This window comes from Symsagittifera roscoffensis, chromosome 5 (genome assembly GCF_963678635.1).
Source record: "Symsagittifera roscoffensis chromosome 5, txSymRosc1.1, whole genome shotgun sequence".
In the NCBI taxonomy this organism is placed as follows: domain Eukaryota; kingdom Metazoa; phylum Xenacoelomorpha; order Acoela; family Convolutidae; genus Symsagittifera; species Symsagittifera roscoffensis.
The window spans coordinates 24,482,463-24,504,105 of NC_087066.1; the positions used below are offsets into that span (position 1 = coordinate 24,482,463).

The window sequence follows — 21,643 nt, forward strand, 5'->3', positions numbered from 1 at the left end:
AAAATCATCAAAAAATGCTTCGTAATAATGCTGGTAAAATTCCAAGCAATTTTTGACTCTAAATTTACGTCTAAAATCAATTAAATTTGAAAGAAATTTGAAATTTTTTCCATGAAAATCACCACCCCACACGCTAAAATTTGAAATTTTTTCCATGAATTTGAAATTTTTCTAAAATTTGAAATTTTTTCCATGAAAATCACCACCCCAAACGCCATATAAACTACAAAAGAATAGATTTCGCTCCTTGTAACAAATCAATTACGGCAAATAAGCTTCTTTCAACCAATTTGGAACAATTTCTAAGACGGATTAAATCTCCGCTTACGCGTTAATAGCGCGAATTATATCGCGCGTTAATTGTCCCAAATTAGCCAAAATTGTAATCTTTAAACCCTCATAGTTTTACAAAAAATGATCACAGGTGAAATATTGTTTCAAATTTAAGCTCAGGACAACAATACCTTTTGAATGATATAAAAAAGTTCCGTCAAAAATGGCTAGTTGAAAAGTCGAAATTTGTTTGAAAAAAAAACCATCCCGAGCACAAATATTCCGTACTTTTCATATCGAATGTCGGAACAATGAGATCCCGCGGGAAATACTTAGTAAGCGCCATCAAATCAGAATAAATTTTTTTTCAATTTAAAACTTGCTTAAAAGGTCACTTTGTTGGCAGCACAATCACAATCATTCTTCTAAAAAACTCAAATTAAACAACTGATTGCTGTAACAATATTTATTAGTTGTTATATTAGTTCTCTTAAAATGGCAGTTATTTTTTAGAAAAATTCAATTGTCGATCCATTATTTGAATGAATTAGCTTTGTCGGCTTAGTTTCTACAGCATGAATTGTATGCATGCGCAAGTTATTATAATTGGCACTCAGCTTTTAAACTGCATACGAGAACCGATTAAACCTGGATGTGATCCCTATACTTGGTCGGCAAAGGTTCAGAAAAAGGAAGAATCCGTCCATTCATTTTGTAAACTTAAAATTTAACTCTTAAAAAAACTTTTGTTGGCTCATCATGTGCCTACTTTTTGTCGAATTAGTTGCCACAGCACTATTTTTTCTTGTGCTTTAAGCAACTGAAAGTATAATTAATATTAATTTTGATTTCTCCTATAACTCTATTGGTGATTGCCTGCAAAATTTTTGAAAAAGATTTCCAAAAATTGTTACAGATTTTTAATATACAATTTTCGAACAGTTTTAAAAAAAAATGGTCTTTTAGTTCAATTCTTGAATGAAAAAATTAAAATTTCTGAATTTTCATTCCAATCAAATATGCGGTTGAAACTATGATTTGCAAAAAAAACTTTTAAGAATTTGAAAAAAAAACAATTCGACTTTCACAGTTTTTCTCAATTAATTTGGTGGCTGGTTTGACTGGTTTGATTTATCATTGAGTTGGAGAATCAATGAGTGATGAATCGTTTAAAAAGAAGAATTTTAAATTTATTTTAAGCATAGAAATGTAGCAATTCTTTTAAGTCATTTTTACGCCCCAACGCCTAAGAACCTAAGGAACTGAAATTTCGCTTCATGGTTCATGTGTTCACGGTTAACATTGCAAAAAAATTGTTTTTAAAAAAAATTGAATGATTCATTTTGGTGCTTTTCAGTTGAAATGTCTGTATTTTTTATATAGAAATTTGACATAAAGAAAAGAATTGTGATCAAAATAAGCTTTAATTTATGGAAATAGGGCAACACCGATCAGCTTTGAAAAAACTATGGTAGCGAATTTTATAAATTCGAAACACTGATCATCGTTTTTAAATAAGCTATTAATTATAGCGTAAATTATAAATTACTATATATAGCTGCGTGTCCTTTTTCGGCGGTACCTAAAATTGTCTACATTGTTCAAAATATTGAAATATTCAAAACAAAAAAAAACATTGAATTGCTTACCATAAAAGTCCTCATCCTAAAATTGGTTAAGATCCTTTATTATTTACCATTATCCTGAGATACTATTATCTATTATTGTTTTGAAGGAAGCCAATTTCCTTCATTCTACTCTTAATCAATAAAAACTTGTCAATTGATGCTTGATAAAATTTCATTGTCTTTGGTTTAAAAACTGTGTCATAAATTTTTAATTTTCTTGTGTTTTACAAAAAACAAAACAATATATACTTTCACAATTGTATCACTTTAGGCTGTCTAATAAGCTTCAGAAATTTTAATTTTTGGGGAGTTTTTAGTCAAAGTCAGAATATTCGCATCTTTAATTTTTGATATCTAATGGAAAAGTACTACAAATGAAATGTAAAGTCACTGATTTACAACTATTCGCCTTGTTTGTCCTCCTTTTCCTCATTTATTTTTACAAATTTTAAAATAAATTTAGACATGTCCCGCACAAAATGGATGTTTGTCTGCATACAGAAATTCAATTCATCCAGTTAGGAGTACTCTAATAACAAACAGACAATCTTTTCTATTTTATTTCATACGTCTGTTAAGCTTTGAGTAATTATTGTTCCGAATTTGAAAGAAATGAGGAACGTTTATGCTTGGGGTAGTTTTTTATTTAGTCACTTTTATTTAGCATACACTTTTATGGAAGTTTGCATAATACTGGTTTTTATGGAAAAAAAACGCTTTCTACCGCTCGGAGAAAAAATTTTTCGTTCATAACACTTTCTCCCTTGCTTTACTTGCTCGAAGTTAGACTAAACCATGAAAATTTGCGATATCTTCAATAGACTTTAATTTTTTTTGTTAAAAACGACTATTTCTATCGCAGTAAAGTGACAAAATAAAAAACTACCCCAAGCATAAACTTTTATGGAGTTTTGCAAACTTTCATGGTTTAGTCTAACTTCGAGCAAGTAAAGCAAGGGAGAAAGTGTTATGAACGAAAAAATTTTTCTCCGAGCGGTAGAAAACGTTTTTTTTCCACAAAAACCAGTTTTAGAGGCTTCATTTAGCTCTTCTTCTTAACAATAACAGTTGAAATACATTTTTTTGCAAAAAATAAATTGGGAGTTTTTTTTCAATTCGGTTTTTAATCTTTTGTTTGTTATTTATTGTTCAAATACAACTGCTTTATATTACGCCTAAGTCGCTACTTATCTACGCGTTTGATAAAATCTCTCATCACAGCAATTTATACGAATAGCTGATACGTTCTGTGCTACTTGATTAGAATCACTTTCGTTTTTCCTTTACGCCGAATCCTTGTTCCTAATGTCATTCAATCAATTGTTTTACAATATTGATAATGACAAAGTTGTACGAGTTAGATCCCCTAGTGTTCCAATAATGGCTAGTAACACTAAGATATTGAAGACTAATCATACGCCTGAATTTTCCGACTGCATTTTAAGGTTTATGGAGCAGTAAAAACATAAAAAATTTAAATGTAATAAAACAAAATTTAAAGTTTTTTTTATTTGAAAATTTTTGTGAAAACATCCCCGACACGTCATATTTAGTACAAAGTGATAGATTTTGCTCCTATTTACAAAACAAATATGGCATATAAGCTTCCTTGAACCAATTCGGAACGATTTTTGAGACGGATTAAATGTAGCTTACGCGTTAAAAGCGCGAATTATATCGCGCGTTAAGTGTCCCAAATTGACCAAAATGGCAATTTCAAACCCCTATAACTTTACAAAAAATGCTCATAGGTGAAATATCTTTTCAAAAAATGGTCTTTTAGTTCAATTCTTGAATGAAAAAATTAAAATTTCTGAATTTTCATTCCAATCAAATATGCGGTTGAAACTATGATTTGCAAAAAAAACTTTTAAGAATTTGAAAAAAAAAACAATTCGACTTTCACAGTTTTTCTCAATTAATTTGGTTGCTGGTTTGACCGGTTTGATTTATCATTGAGTTGGAGAATCAATGAGTGATGAATCGTTTAAAAAGAAAAATTTTAAATTTATTTTAAGCATAGAAATGTAGCAATTCTTTTAAGTCATTTTTACGCCCCAACGCCTAAGAACCTAAGGAACTGAAATTTCGCTTCATGGTTCATGTGTTCACGGTTAACATTGCAAAAAAATGGTTTTTAAAAAAAATTGAATGATTCATTTTGGTGCTTTTCAGTTGAAATGTCTGTATTTTTTATATAGAAATTTGACATAAAGAAAAGAATTGTGATCAAAATAAGCTTTAATTTATGGAAATAGGGCAACACCGATCAGTTTTGAAAAAACTATGGTAGCGAATTTTATAAATTCGAAACACTGATCATCGTTTTTAAATAAGCTATTAATTATAGCGTAAATTATAAATTACTATATATAGCTGCGTGTCCTTTTTCGGCGGTACCTAAAATTGTCTACATTGTTCAAAATATTGAAATATTCAAAACAAAAAAAAACATTGAATTGCTTACCATAAAAGTCCTCATCCTAAAATTGGTTAAGATCCTTTATTATTTACCATTATCCTGAGATACTATTATCTATTATTGTTTTGAAGGAAGCCAATTTCTTTCATTCTACTCTTAATCAATAAAAACTTGTCAATTGATGCTTGATAAAATTTCATTGTCTTTGGTTTAAAAACTGTGTCATAAATTTTTAATTTTCTTGTGTTTTACAAAAAACAAAACAATATATACTTTCACAATTGTATCACTTTAGGCTGTCTAATAAGCTTCAGAAATTTTAATTTTTGGGGAGTTTTTAGTCAAAGTCAGAATATTCGCATCTTTAATTTTTGATATCTAATGGAAAAGTACTACAAATGAAATGTAAAGTCACTGATTTACAACTATTCGCCTTGTTTGTCCTCCTTTTCCTCATTTATTTTTACAAATTTTAAAATACATTTAGACATGTCCCGCACAAAATGGATGTTTGTCTGCATACAGAAATTCAATTCATCCAGTTAGGAGTACTCTAATAACAAACAGACAATCGTTTCTATTTTATTTCATACGTCTGTTAAGCTTTGAGTAATTATTGTTCCGAATTTCAAAGAAATGAGGAACGTTTATGCTTGGGGTAGTTTTTTATTTAGTCACTTTTATTTAGCATACACTTTTATGGAAGTTTGCATAATACTGGTTTTTATGGAAAAAAAACGCTTTCTACCGCTCGGAGAAAAAATTTTTCGTTCATAACACTTTCTCCCTTGCTTTACTTGCTCGAAGTTAGACTAAACCATGAAAATTTGCGATATCTTCAATAGACTTTAATTTTTTTTGTTAAAAACGACTATTTCTATCGCAGTAAAGTGACAAAATAAAAAACTACCCCAAGCATAAACTTTTATGGAGTTTTGCAAACTTTCATGGTTTAGTCTAACTTCGAGCAAGTAAAGCAAGGGAGAAAGTGTTATGAACGAAAAAATTTTTCTCCGAGCGGTACAAAACGTTTTTATTTCCACAAAAACCAGTTTTAGAGGCTTCATTTAGCTCTTCTTCTTAACAATAACAGTTGAAATACACTTTTTAGCAAAAAATAAATAGGGAGTTTTTTTTCAATTCGGTTTTTAATCTTTTGTTTGTTATTTATTGTTCAAATACAACTGCTTTATATTACGCCTAAGTCGCTACTTATCTACGCGTTTGATAAAATCTCTCATCACAGCAATTTATACGAATAGCTGATACGTTCTGTGCTACTTGATTAGAATCACTTTCGTTTTTCCTTTACGCCGAATCCTTGTTCCTAATGTCATTCAATCAATTGTTTTACAATATTGATAATGACAAAGTTGTACGAGTTAGATCCCCTAGTGTTCCAATAATGGCTAGTAACACTAAGATATTGAAGACTAATCATACGCCTGAATTTTCCGACTGCATTTTAAGGTTTATGGAGCAGTAAAAACATAAAAAATTTAAATGTAATAAAACAAAATTTAAAGTTTTTTTTATTTGAAAATTTTTGTGAAAACATCCCCGACACGTCATATTTAGTACAAAGTGATAGACTTTGCTCCTATTTACAAAACAAATATGGCATATAAGCTTCCTTGAACCAATTCGGAACGATTTTTGAGACGGATTAAATGTAGCTTACGCGTTAATAGCGCGAATTATATCGCGCGTTAAGTGTCCCAAATTGACCAAAATGGCAATTTCAAACCCCTATAACTTTACAAAAAATGCTCATAGGTGAAATATCTTTTCCAATTTAAACTCAGGAAAACACTAGTTTTCGAATGATATGAAGAAATTTTGTCAAAAATGGCTAGTTAAAAATCGAAATTTGTCTGAAGAAAAAAAACCCACCCGAGAACAAATATTCCGTTACTTTCGTTAAGAAATTCGGAGCAAAAAATATTTTGCCTCCAATCATTTTTTAAAAGATCTGGTGGTTTGTAAAGTGCCAATTTGGCCATAGTTTGAAAAAATTGATGCGCGCTTTGGAAATTTAATTATGATGCCGAAAGTCGTGTACGATTTTTTTTGCGTGGCGAACTTTCGCCCGGCGAATTTTTGCGCACACCGAAGTTGTTTCAAAATGAATTTATGACAACTGTTTTTGTTTTTTCCAAACTCGCTTTCCACAAAATTAGCTCTAGCTTGAAAATGTTGATTGCCGTTTTTGTATGTTCTGTGTTTTTGTGTTTTCGATTCAACATTTTTTGAACAATTTTATTGCTGAAAAAGCGATAACTCTTTCGATGAATTTTTTAAAATTATTTTTTGCTCACTTTAGTAGGTTTTTCTACCAAACAGTTCTCTATTAGCACTCGAGACTTGGATGTTGGTATTTGTCGTATTTCAGAAAATTTGTTAAGATAATTTTCTTGTTTTCTTCTGAGCTCATAATTTTAAAGAATTTTAAAATTCGAGTCTCAGAATTGACGTTCATCCAATAAGAACGCTAGTTTATAACTAGTTGAAACCAAAAAAAAATAATTAATTTGAAATTGTTATATATCATTTTCAAATTTTGTAGAGCTAATTTGAGAAAATGAGACAGTTTTTAAAAATAAATTTTTTTATCAATATATTTCCATTTTAATAATATAATTTAAAGTGAGCTTCGAATTAAGAGTTATTTCAGCATCTTTTTAAGAGCCGATTTTAATGAAGCGAAAAGCTCAGCTCGCGTATTTGAAAATAAACTTGTATTCAGAGTAGACATACTGATTGAAAACTCGAGAAGTAGTTATTGTATATAGATAGGGTGCTTTAAAATCCCTGAATGTTTTCTCTGCCTTTCAAGTTCTATGGAGAAGTAATAACATGAAAAAATTAAACGCATTAAACAGAAAATCATTTCCCCACAAGCCATATACAATTCAAAGTGATAAATTTTGCTCCTAGTAACAACTCAAATATGGCAAATAAGCTTCGTTTAACCATTTTGGAACGATTTATAAGACGGATTAAATCTCTGCTTATGAGTTATTAACGCTAATTATATCGCGCGTTAATTGTACCTTTTTGGCCAAAATGGTAACCTTTGAACACCCATAACTTCACAAAAAATGAGCACAGGTGAAATATTTTTCGATTTTGAGCTCAAGACAACAACAGCTTTTGAATGACATAAAAATTTTTGTCAAAATTTGCTAGTTAAAAAGTCGAAACTTGCCTGAAGAAAAAAAACTAACCCCCAACACAAATTTTCCGTTACTTTGTTACGAAAGTTGGAACAACAAGATTGGATGCAAAGCCATGAATGTTCCAACCACTCTTAACCAGTCTCGTATAATTTTGGTAAAAGTTTTTTTAGTAAGTTATAAAATTTGGATCATCAATATCGAAAAGTAAATACTGAAACTTGAGTCGTATTTTGACGGATTTAGAACGGTCAATTAATTATGAGTGCGGGAAAATTTTGCCACACAAAAATAATTTTTGTTCAGAAGTTTTTCATGATTAGACCAGAAAAATCTAGCCTCAAATAGGATAATGCAAGCACGCCCGTCCAAACTGTCAAAACTTTTTTGTAAAAGTTGTTCTTGATAAAATTACTACTCGTAGTATTTATGTTTCTCAGTTTTTTTGAAAGTCTGATTTATAAATTATTTTTTGAAAGATTCAGTCAGTAAACACGGCATATTCGATTATACCCCCAAATGGATATACATAAAGCTCAAATTTTAAAATCATACAAAAGACAGCGATTTCTTTAATAATCCTGCTGCTTGTTTTGATGCCCACAGACGTGCGCTGATCTAAAAAAAAATGAAAGTGCTGTCGTTTTTGTTTTTAGGTAGACCAAACTGACATTTCCAACAGTCCAAAACAGAAAAACCGTTTTTGCCCTCACCCTCTCTCTCTCTCTCTCTCTCTCTCTCTATCTGCTTTGCATAGACATCAATCCAAGAAATAAGAAAATTTAAAACAAACGACAATAGAGAATCTCTTTTGACTCACTTTTGGTCAATTTAATGGGGAGAAACTGTCAAACATTGTTTTTGAAAACGACAAACTTGAAGCCATTTAGCATTATGTTGCTTCAAATTTGCCTGCTCCAATTTCATTTTTAGCATTTGTCTATTTTTCTACAATACCAATTCAGATTTGAAAAAAAATTTTTTCTACGCATTTTTGATCATTTAGGAGGTCGATCAACCGAAAAGACCCGTAAAAACAAGTAGCATAAAGTTATTTTTGTAATTTTTTTGTCTCAAGAAAAATCAAACAATCTTCTAACTAATGTAATAACTAATCTCACTATATCATTATTTATCAGATTTGGTTGATTAAGAAAATCGCTTTGATCAGTTTGAAAATTATTATCATCGCCTTTTGCTTAAAAAGAATATAGAATTGAGGATTTTTATATCTAAAAAATCGCGAGTAAACTGATGGCTTCTTGTAAAGTTTTGCAGGATTAAAACCTACGTGAATAGAAAAACTTTAAGCTTTGTGAAATTACTATGAGCTATAATTCTACTTGAAGATGGTTGGATGAAACCAAAAAACGAATCGTTAAATAAAAAATAGCTTTTCGGCCATTGAAGTATTTCATAATCAACGAGAAAAAAAACTTTTTCATGGCCAAAGTTCTAGCAACTCTCTCAATTAAAATACTAATATTGAATCATACCTGTGCGGAGTGAGGGTATTTAAAATGAATTGTCTTTTGTAGTTTTGAACTTAAATAATCACAGGGTTGAATGTAATAAAAGAACGATGCTTCCGTCCATTTGCAACTAATCTGCACTTGAGAGATGTGAAGTAAGTTGGAGTGAACAAAATGTGATCATCTTCAGGACATGACGATAAATGGTACTTGTCGTGTGACGTAATGGAAGTAATCCTAGGAATAAATTATCCTCCATTTCGGAAGCTCAACTTTACTACAGCACCATAACTGCGTCAAGATTTAAGCAAATGATTTCGCTTTCTTAATTATCTTTTAATCGTTTTCTTAAAACTTTAAACCAAGATAAACACAATGATAACTGCGTTTAAGTAAGGTTCATCAAGTTCAAAAACTGTTTTTTTTCTATTAAATCTTTGAAATTAGCTTGTGCGTCCTTAAAATAATTGACAAGCTCTTGCCATAAGGTTTTCTGGATTTAATCGAACCCTTTCTAAATCTCAATAAATTAAGTTCTTTTTGTTTTTCTTTTCTAATTCTCTGGTAAAATGACATATAAGGAACGAAGAGGCGGGAACCTTTATTTGAAATACTCTTATGTTTGCTTACTTAGTTTTCCCTAAATCACATTTAGAAATTTCATATCTTGTTGAACAAAAGTGTAAACAAGTTAAGGGTTGTGATGGTAAGACTGGTAATAAAGTGTTGAGTTGGCGGGCGGTTGGGCGGGCGGGTGGGTATCAATGGGATGAGCGGTGGAAAAACAGGAAGCTATTTATTCGAATTGATATTTGTGCTAATTCTCTCTAATGCCCCGAGTGAAATAGGTGAAGAAATAGAATGAGCAGTGAAGAAACAGGTAGGTAGAATAAGAACAGTAATAAGAATAATAAGAAGTATAAGAGAGTATTTTTCACAAAGTAAAGTAAGGACACAGGACCAACAAATAAACTGACCAGTTTCTGCTTTCCTCCTTCTCCTCTCCTCATTGGGCTAACTAGCAATTGGGCTCTGGTATTGAGTTGGGCTAAAATTAGGCGAAGAGATTTCTGAGCTAGAAAAAGAAAGAAAGCAGAAATAAAGAAGAAAAGAAAAGAAAAGAAAAGAAACGAAAAAAAGAAAAGGGGGTGGGGGTATGGATATATACATATATATAGAGAGAGCTGGTATTTAGGATGGAAATAGGCGCAATCTCATTGCGAAATGGTATTAAAATAGTGTGGCCAGAAAGGCCCTCCCGTTTGGCCATTAGACGTGAAAAGTTGCAATTTAATTTCATTTGACACTCACCTCTCGTTTTATTCTTTTTCGCAACTCATTTTCTTATATTTCTTCACCCAGTCCAACAAATCCGCCAAGAACTTTTCCCAACTATTTTTAAAGTCATTACAGCAATTTTCGTCTACTTTAAATTCCATTTTATAGCAACAACCAGCTATTCGAAACATTGTGCTGACACTGAAATAGAAGTCCACCAAATGTCAAATTTGACCATTGAATCAAGTTAAATTACGAATATACCCAATTACGAAAAGAAACTTTCAAAAGTTTAGTTGACAACAGGCTATTTGATTTCTGCGATCATAAATTCTCCGGGAAGTTGTTTAAGAGATACAATAACAAATTTCAGGACAAACCAACTGCGTGTAACAGGAAAAATAGTTTAGACCTTTCACAGAGCGAAATAATGGAAACAGTCAGAGCCAACAACTCCCTAACAAAAACTGATTCTATGCGCTTTAGAATACAGTTGTCAGTTTCCAATTGTAAAAAAAAACACTTGATTAGAAGTTGTGCAATTTCTGTCGTTCGTCACCATGCAGTATTTCGCCGAAAAATTGCTTAAATTGTAAGGGAAAAAGGATCTCAAGAAAAAACACTTACTCTACGGAATTTCTTAGGACTAAACTGCCACTTAATGTTTTAGTATTAAATTCAATTAAACAGCCGTATTGCAGACTAAACAAACAACAAATTTTGACAAGAGCAAATTTTAGGTTCTATTGAAAACTAACAAATAAGCTAAATGTATTTTATTACACTTACGACAAAAAATAAAAGCAAGAATAGCTGGTCGCTGTGCAAATAGTACAGTGTTCAAACAAGAGCCATCAATGCAACGAAGTCACCAAAGTAAAGAAAAATCAATTTTTAATTTTTTTCAATTGTTTTGCGCGTTTTGTAAAGTAAATGATTACACAACCGATGATAGCCCAGGTCGAGGTGTTCGATTAATGTCCCGACCGAATTCGGTCAAACACACGAAAGTTGTTTGATTCAAAATCCGAGGTCGAAAACAGACCTTTCAGTCAAGCACAATTTCGAAAAATAGTCGAACACTAAGTCGAACACAAAGTGTGTTCGAAACATGTAGCTATAAAAAAATTATCGGACAATTTTTTAAAATTTTGAAATACTCGGGACGATCAAGTTTAAATTAAGTTGAATATATAGGACTAAACTGCCACTTTTTTCCCTGCTACAATAGCTAAAAATGTTCGCGTTTGCCTTTTTGTCGGCGTTTGATGCGTTGTTGTTTTTTGCTCTAACAATTGCATGGCATATTGTTGCCGAATAAAAACTTTTTCAATTGTGTTTTTGAAATGAGGCAAAAATAAAATTTTCCGAAAAAGCACAAAATTTTTTTTTCATTGCATTTTTGACAGTTCAAATGCAGTTTTGAAAATAGGACTACAAATTTAACGCCATTTCACAGTCTCAAGATCAGAATTAATTCAAAAATTTAAAGCGTTGTCCGATAAATTTGCTAAAAGCTATAGTAGAACACGAAAAAAGGTCAAAACATAGTCGAACACCATTTAGAACCATAGTCAAACAAACAAGCGAACAGATAGTGTGGTTGAAACATAGCCAAAAACAAAATCGAAACATAGTCGAACACAAAATTGAAACCTAGTTGAAAAATTTGACGAAAAATAGTCAATCACAATTTTTAAATATATTGGTACACAACATCGAAATATAGTCAAAACTATATCGAAACCTACTCAAACACAAGCTCGAAACATAATCGAACACAAATAGTGAAAATAGCTAAAACAAATTTGAAATTTGTTTTTTTTTTGTTTTCTGATTTTGCCTAAAATTATGTTATACAGATGCAAACAGCAAAAAATCCAGTGTATATGTGGCTTATTGTGCAATTTAGCGAAATTATTTAATTAATTATTTATTTTGTATGTTTGGTTTGTAATGTCAATTTTGATTGGTGAAAATAATAATTGTCTATACTCACTTAACGAGTATGAATACGTTAATGTTTATTTACTGCTTTTGCTATGTACTTTTCTTCTATATAAGTAATCATGTTTGAATATATAATCGGGTATTCAAACACACCTACGGTTTTTTTGTTTCATTGAAAAGTTAAGGATTTTTTTAAAAAATCTTTTAAAAAATCATATTTTTTGCTTAATAAAAACACTAAAGATAAGAAGCACCTGTTTTTCTTTTGAGAAATTTAAACACCAAAAAAAACATACATGTACTTTTTCGATAAACATAAAATTACATTAGAAAACAACAGGCGAAGAAAAACAAAGCTAACCGGTTGCTGTAAATAAGCACAAAAGTTTTCAAATATACTAAAAAATTATCTATGAAACTTTTTCATGATTTTATTTTCAATTTTGTGTCGAATTTTGAGTTGTGTGATAGATTTCTAAAAACTATTTTCATTTTTTTGCAATTTTTTTTTTAATTTTGAAGTTTTTTTTGTTCCCATGATAGCAAAAAATATTTTTTGAGACACTTTTACTGGGGCTAAACTGAGGTTTTTTGGCTTATCTTTTTATAAAAAGCCTGCTCGCTTGTTTTTCTTGCTCAAATTTAAATTAAAACTCGAAAATTCCAAACCGGTTCTCGACACTGGGACAACATTTTGAAATTTTTCAGCGTCGTTTGAAGCGAAGCTGAAAGAGCCTCAAAATGATATACCACCATACCCCCACTCCACTCATTACGATGAGTTTTTGCTATAAAATTTTTGGTTGAACAACAAGAAATTGTGGCTCGCTCATCTGGCTCGCTCGAACTTAGACAAAAAATTATAAATTTCAAACAGGTTTTTCTCAACACTGGGATTTTTTTCTCTAAATAATTCGAATTTCTTCTGGAAGGGCTTTTAATTTGATATATCTTTTAACCAGTTCCGATGATTTTTTGGGGTACCTGAGGAAAAAAATCATAAAACTTACGAATACAAAATTCTTCTCTATTTTCAATGGTCGGAACAACAATTTTTTTCACGTTTTGATTTTAGCTGTCGAAAAAAGAAAGTATGAGAATTATTTCGAAGACATGTAACACTATTTGAATGGCTTTTGGTTGTAAACAATGTTTTGATTCGAATGGTTACTAGGAATATATGAAACGATTCAGAAGGAACCTTCACCTTTCCTCATACTTAGAAGTGATCAACTTTGAATGCTTAAACATGTGCGCAGGTCTTAAAAAAGGAGTCTTCAGAGGTTTTGGGCAGCTTTGGGAAGCTGACAATTGGGCATGTTAGTTTGCTTAAATATAAGAACATAGCCAACAGACAGTTGGAAAAGAGTAATTGAACGCAAGTAAACAGAAGAAAAACTGACTAGTTTCTTAAAAATTTCACCTTTCCAAATTTGAAAAAATATTTATATGGCTTAATGGTTCTGGGAATTTTTATAACACTTTATGGTAGACGCTTTTTTGATGAAAACAACTCAATTTGAGAAAAATGGATCAATTGGAAAAATTTTAATTTCGCTGATTAGAAGTAGATCAGGTTTATTGTGACCTGTACACTTTTGCTGTTCAGTAGTGGAGTTTGCTTTCCTGTTAACAAAGGAAATGAACTGATTTCAAAACGAAATCGAAAGTCGAGCCTCGAAAAAATAAATTTCAGCCTGATCAAATTTTCGACTCTTCCTAAAAAAAAACAAAAAAAATCATCGCGAACTATATAAGAGTCTGAAGTACCTTCATCCACTCCTAAAAATTCGGATCTATAGAGCAATTTCTCTCCGCCCCCATCGCCTCCTCTGAAATAATCCGCTCCTGCTCGAGACTTTTTTCAGTTTTGTTTAAATGGTCTGAGACAGGGGAGGATCAAGGATTTTCTGGAGGGATAAATTTTCGAAAATTTTGTCGAACATTTGCTTAGGTCGACGAATTTGATTTTCCGGGCTCTCCTAAATCATTATAAAGACCCCATTTTGACCAAATTGTCTGCGCCGCAGGCAAATTTTTGAAAAATCAGGCCAAAAAAAAAGAAATTTTTAGACACTTTTTGAAATTTTTTGACCAAAAATTTGCATTTTCTTTTGGCGCGCTCTCTTCCTTTAAGATAAGTATATGTTGGCGCCCAAGACGCCATTAGAAAAATTCTAAGGTCAGTCAGCTAAAAATGGATATCTCAAAATTGTACAAAGGGGAGACCCTTTTTTTGTCGGCAGGGGGTCGAATCCCTGATTGGAAGGGGTGGTCTGAGATATCTGCATCTCGCATTAAATCACCGCTATTTGAGTGAATTTTAAAAAAAAGTTCGCAATTTAATAATAAAAGTAATTTCCAGTATAATAATCTGGTAATAAATTTTGTCCCATTATCAAAAAAAATTCAAGTTCGCTTGCCTAAAAAATCCAACCAGAGTTGAGTCAAAACTAATCAAAAATTTCTAGATTTGGTTTAAATTTCCAGAAAACTCTCAAATACATAGTTTCTCATTAAATCTTCAGATTTTTTGTCAGTAAGAAGAAAATGACTTTGGATAACAATCATCATTGAACACGTAGAAAAAAATTGGTGTGTTCTAACGAACTCTGTTGTCTTTCCTCGTTTATTTTTGTTTTTCCACAAAAAAAGATCCGCTTTTTCTGGAACATTCACGCCACTTTGTTTTTGGAATAGTAGTAACTAAAGCTAAATTTTATCGTTATTTCACTCAAATTGCGGAACTAACAATTTTGAATCACCGATTGGCTCCCAAATAAACTCAACTCAAAAGCAAGTTATGGTCCGCTTGATATTCGTGCTGAAAATTTTTCAGCCGGCAACTGCAAACAGCTAAGGCCAGATAAGTTGCGTAATAAGGGAAACAGGGCGGATTGCAGCAACTGGGTAGATCCATCAAAGCCACTGCCGCCCTATTTGCATAAAGAACCATACCACTTGAACCGCTGAGTTTATCTAGAAGCTAGATGTCTGGCTCCAATAATGAGCCGGAATAAATTTCTTTTTTATTGCCTTTGTCTCCACCCTTCAAATAATTGCAAGTGTTTCTTTTAATGACACAAAAATGGGAACAGGCAGGTTTATTAGAAAAGAATCGAATATTCTTAATACGCATGCAGTAACTTGTCATTTATTTGACTAATTAGAATAATCAATTCAACATATATCAAATTCTTATATGAAACATATGCAGCGGATACAGGGCAGATTGAAGGGCGCATTTTGGTTTCCTGCAAATCATCCTCCTTTCGCCTTATTTTTTAACATATTTTTTGGTCAACCAACCCTGAATTTTTAAACAAAGCGAATGATAAAAATGATTTTAAAAAAGCAATTAAAAGGGCTGGTCTAATCAAAAACTATTAAAAAAACGTTTTTTTTTTGCTCAAGGTTCTCAAAAAAGCTCAAAAAGCCAATTTTTAGTATTTTTTGAACTGATTTTTTTTTGAATTTTTTATATTCAAGTGCGGATATATGGATTTCAAAATGCTGACGCTTTCGTTGAATTATCTTCTGAAAAATTGAGAAAGATTAAAATTTAGCCACAGACCACAGATATTGCTGATTATGTTACCTTCGGATGTTATCAATCGTCATTAAGAGTGTTGATCCTCATGTAACACGGCAGACATCAGAATGCAACGGAAAACTAGCGTTGATTTTTTATCTTATCAAAGCCACTTTTTCTTCAGCTTCCGCGAAAAAGTTGAAGGATTATTTGTGCTCAAGTAAATTGAATTTACTTGACATTTAACATGCTTAACAACTTTGTTCTTTGTGAAGTGTCAAGTTAATCACTTTGGTTTATTTTTGAATCTGCATCAGAGAATTGAAAATATTGAATTAGAGAGGAAAAAGAACACAAATGATAAAAACTTTGAGTGAATAGATTTGTTGGGGAGTTAAATTTTGGTCTGTAAAGTGATAAGTTTTCTTCTCACCCAAGGCGGAGTATCGATTAGTGATTGGTACAGGTGGTAAATTAGATGCAAATGGGCTTCGGTATCTTAACCACCAAATTCGTCAAACCTAATCTGTGAAATAAGTGTTCTTTAATCGGCTACATACATGTATCAAATCTGAAGTCGAACTTTCAAGATTTCAAACAACAGCTGAATTCCAGATTCAGACGGAAATATTAAGGATAAAAAATTTACAAAATTGTAAATAAATTTTGACATTGCTTTTTGAAAGCATAAGATTACTGAAAATCATATCCCGTGTTCAATTATCAGTTAGCGCCATCCAGCACATTACAAATAAATGGAAACTTGTAAAATTTTTGCTTAAAAACCAAAGGAAATCAAATATTATGTTAAACAAATTACCTAAATCATCAGTGTATTTAATAACTAAGAGTTAAAGTGTACGTTCAAAAAAAAATTAAAATAGGTTTTTGTTCTACTTTGTCTTTTTGTTGCAATTTTGTTGTCATTCATTTCCGTTTTAAAACATATTCTAAATTTAAAAAAACTCTCACCAGTAAAATTTGTACACTCGTCTGTATACTCGTATATTCGTATACTCGCCTTTTTCTTCTATTGCTTGTAGATATTTCAAATTTTCTATCATTTTGCAATTGTTTCCTCTTTACAAGACAAATTTTTAAAAATTAGTACACCAAAGTTTTCATTCACTAAAAATTTGCAAACAACTTATCATCAGCATGAACATTGTTTTTCTTAACGAAGTAAAAAAATGTCGTATGGGTTAACTAAGCAAACCACTTTATTGGCATTTTAACCGAGTTCCGTGTTCAACTAATAAAATTCCGATTTTCCGATGTTAAGAAAACAATTTATTTATTGCTTTCCGTATAATTGGATAAACATCAGCCATTCTTAGCGATATTTTAATCAACCCAATTTTGACATAATTATTGTTGATGTCCTCTAATTTTAACAAATACTCTAAAAGAAAAACTCAAAAATGGTGATTTTTTTATTCAGTAATTTTTTGGCGATTGGAATAATGGTTTTTAACAAAAATTTTGAAACCCATTGAAGATATCGACTCCTTGAAATTAATTGTAAAAAGATACTTTACCTCCAATCATTTTTCGCAAAGATCTGGGAGCTTGAAAACTGCCAATTTGGCCATACTCTAGACTAATTAATGCGCGCCAAAAAAATTTTTACTATGAAGCTGAAATTCGATTTATTTGTGCGCGGCAAACTATCCTGCACAACAAAAATGTTCCTAAATAAATTGAGACAAGCTAATCGGTCGCATTAAATAATTTCACTCATGATTTGTCCAAAATCGATGGTTTCAACATTATAATTTTTTTTAACAGCTATTTGATACCAATTACGGGCATTCGTAACATTGAGAGCTTTGTGCTGATATATGAGCAGTCTTTTTTTACTCCTTGTATGTATAACTACATTTTCGAATTACAAAAACTTTCAGTACCCTTAAGATAGCCTTAGAAATGTCATGCCCTAATGAGTTATAAAACAAAGTAAATTGTCAATGAAGATGCCCATGTTTAATAATAAGCGTCTCATAGAAGTAAGCTCAAAAACAACTTTGTTTGTTAATTACCAAGTTTGGATCACTGCCAGTGAAATTAGAAAAGTATAGAAAAAAACTCTTAGACCATGACACAAACCTTATATTCATAATCATTCATGCTCACAGCTTCAGAGCAGCTTCATATTTTCGCAGCATACAAAAAAACGTCTTGTTTCATTATAGCTGAAAAAAATCAAATACCCTCGCAATTATGCCACAATCTAAAAGTTTTTGGAAACAATTTTTATACCCCATTGAAATCATCGACTCCTTGTGTTCCAACGTAGAATTTTTTTTGCCTGCCTCCATTCACTTTTGTAAAATTTTGGCGGTTTGAAAGTTGCCAATTTGGCCATGCTTTGGACTAACTTATGCGTGCTTTGAAGATTTTATGCATATTGCTGAAAGCGTAACGCAAATTATTTATGCATGGCGAATTATCCCGCACAAAAAATCGGTCCGAATTTAAATGAATCTAGCTAATCAGTCGTATTAATTTGTACGGAAGAATTGTTTACATTTGATTTTTGATCTTGTCCAAACTTCATAGTTTTCTAATGTTTTCTTTTCCCAAAAAGTATTTGATATGGAATAAGGGGCAGAAGAAACATTCAAGGTTTTGCCCTGACATCCGAACACTCTTCTTCTACTTAATTTTGTTAACAAAATGAGAACGGTGTTAGAAACTATGTTGTGCTTGAAAAATTTATTTTCCTGAGGCTGATTGTTTTTGCTCACATGTTGTGCAGAAAAAATGAGACAAAAAAATATTTCAGCATTTTGGTTTTTGAGCCCTTTCACTGCTAGAAAACATTGCAATTTTTCTGTAGACTAATCAATATCCGTTCCGATCATACTCGGAGGGGGCTGGAAAGTTTAAGGCAGATTAGATTTTAACCCATAAAAGAACCATCACGATGAGTCAAATGAGGTACCGCCTTCAAATTTTGAGATATTGATTATAACATTTTTACGGACTTTAATCAATTTAGGTAATTTTTAATGATTAAGCCCCTTTCTTCCGACTTTTTCTCTTAAGCAATAAAAAAGTCCAAGGAAAACAAGGGTAGCCGGTTACTGTGCAGGTAGCACAGAATGTTTCGACAATATTCTTAAAATTACATCAAAAAAGTTTTTTCAAACTATAGTCGTTATTATAGTCGTGGTGTGATAAAAAGTTTGAACGAAAAAATAGAATTTAGGCATACTCGACGGTCATTTTAAAGTATGCAAATCAGAAATTTCCAGATTAGCAAAAAAAAAACGTTTTTTCATTTTTTTTTTTGCTTTTTTTTATTTTTTAAAGTTTTTGTTTCCAAAAAGGCGCTACAAGGAATTTTAGGAGTTTCGAAATTCCTAGAAATATGGCATATCTCCAATTCAGATGATTATAAAAAACTAACTGCAAACTAGTTTTGTTCGAGCAGCAACAAGTAACCAATTTTCTTAACGAGCAGGTGTTCATATTTGAATTTTGGCTTTTAAGCGTGTTTCTATGTTTCTTTTGGTACATTGCACTGAAAAGTCGCTAATCGGAACTTTCTGTGCTGCTTATTCACTATGGCAGACTGCATTGAACAGAAAATTTTTAACTTCCTGTACTCTCTTTATGCTTTGGTAGATCTCGATCGCTTTAGTGATTGACATTAGACGTCAAACTCTTACCTGTGCTAAGAAGTTATTTCAGTTTTTGACTTTTTTGATAAATAATGAAAAAAGTACTCACAGCAAACCAATTTCTTCTCAAATGGGCTTAAAGACAAGAAGGAGGCTGTAAATAATCAAAGCACATAAAGAATAGGGAAAAATTGATTGAGGAGGGATATTGATCCACCATTGATCGTTAATTTTTCCTACATTTACACTTTTCCAACTATTTATGGCAAAAAATGAAAGGCGGTAGCCAAAAAATCGGCCAAAATGCCGTTAAACAATTTTGAAAATGAAGGGCATGCGAATAAATCAGAAAATGACTGACAATTCAATACAAATATGAGACACAAACTGATGATATTTTTTTCATCAAAACTCAAATAAACTAAAATTTCTCTTTCAATCTATTTTTACAAATAGGAAGTATAATCGAGGTTTCAGGAATAAAGAAATGTAAAAAGCTGCCACAATTTTAGTTTACACATTGATAATGTAATGTGAAAGTTTTTGTTCTTCAAAATATTAAAATAAAAACTAAAAACAGTACAAGTGGATTTTTTTTCTGCCAGTAGGAAATTTTTAATTTTTTTTAATTGGTAAAATTTAAATAGACAACCGATGCTTTTGCGTTTTTTGGCCTTGTTTTCTTGCTGTGGCATTTAAGTAAAATATCGAAAATGGTGCTGGCTAAGATGCAAATTTACTGTACAGAGACTCTGGCGTTTTTTCAGCGCATTTTAATTTAGATGTCACTTTGAATGTTTGTTGTGTTTAACTACTGCTAATAGTTAAATGCGATATCGCAAAATAAAATAGCCGGACGGAAAATAATGCAAATCAGCTCTCATCTCAGTCGGGGGTACATCGGGCAGGGGTGGGCGGCTGGAAATCCAGAAGAGAACCCAGAAATTGTGGAGCTACGGCGGCAGCGGCGGCGGTCGGTCGACCACGGCGGCTACTTTATTCCCCTTACATTTTGTGTCCTCTATTAATTTTACCGGTAGACTTATCCGGTAGAATTAGAATTGTAGGCAGCTATTTCCACCCTCAATTGTAGTTATGGTAATCGCTGCCGTGGCTGCAGTGGTTTGGTTAAATTTAACCCACAATTCTGCCCAAGTGGTGCGTTTGACAGCCTTCAGATAGCCGATTTATATTCCAGTCAAAACCATAAACCCAGCATTGATCACTACCCTAATTCTGTTCGCCCCCACCTGATTAGGTGCTCCATCCAACCCCTAGAAGCCCAGACATCAGAGAACACAAGTCGCATTTCACTTTAATCAACTAAAAATAGAGAGGACGCATTCAATATAGACATTTGGTTATAACAATTTTTACACTCTAAAATTGAACGTGATTACGTTTGCACGAGAAAAAAATAACAATCGCAAATATGTTGAGAATTTTTGGGTGTATTAGTTTAAAACATGTTGATTTTCAGTAGGTTTAAAATATCATATTGTTTAATTTAAAATATTGCAAACCTCAATTTGAATTTTTTTCCACAAATCTACAGAGTTCAGCTTTCCTGAGCCACAATATCGATTTATGAGATATTAGGTTCATGTTATGGGTTATTTTAATCATTTTTTAAATTATGCGCCAAGAAAGTTGTCGCTTTTTTAAAAATGTGAGTTTTCATTGTTTCGACCATTTGAAAAAGGTGGAGATACTTTGTATTTGGATGTGTTTTAGTTTTTTATTTTTGCTTTCCACCCAAAATCAGGTACCACAAATAATAATCGGAATAGGTCGAGTGATATATCATATTAAAGTCCTTTCAGTAGTAACTCGAAAATCTTTCTCAGTGTTGAAAAAACCAGTTTGAAAAATTCAAAAAATTCTGCAAAACAATTTGAAACATTTTTGAAAATGACTGGGAATTTTTGAACAATTTTTTTCCCGTTGATCCAGTAATTTTTCAACAAATTTTTTTCGTTTTTGATTTACTGACAAAGCATATTACTGACCCAAATCTGCGTATATAATACTGGCGATTTTCCTTTAATTCCCTAAAAATCTCAATGAACTGATAGAATTAATGTCTTTCCTTGTCGAATTTAACTTAATAAGAATAATAATGATATACAATTTTTTATTCTCTTAACCAAGAAAATTTTGTTTAGGTTGAATTATGACTGAAATGACTTCCTTTTTGTTTAGTTTATAATTTTTATTCTGGCAACCGATACTCATCAAACCTAATTTGTAGTAACATCATCAAATGTTGAAAACCACAGGTTTCAA

General features: G+C 31.6%; 2 protein-coding genes across 2 annotated transcripts in view; one reads left to right on the plus strand and one right to left on the minus strand.

Moving 5' to 3' along the window:
* Positions 1-9,056, minus strand: part of LOC134845709 (uncharacterized) — a 41,208-nt gene extending 32,152 nt beyond the window's left edge. Inside the window, exon 1 of the mRNA XM_063862760.1 lies at positions 8,996-9,056. The gene's annotated coding sequence lies outside the window, so the exon portion shown is untranslated. The remainder of the gene's footprint in view (positions 1-8,995) is intronic.
* The window catches only part of LOC134845710 (superkiller complex protein 8-like), a 201,083-nt gene that overhangs the window by 40,333 nt on the left and 139,107 nt on the right, over positions 1-21,643 (plus strand). The window lies entirely within an intron of this gene.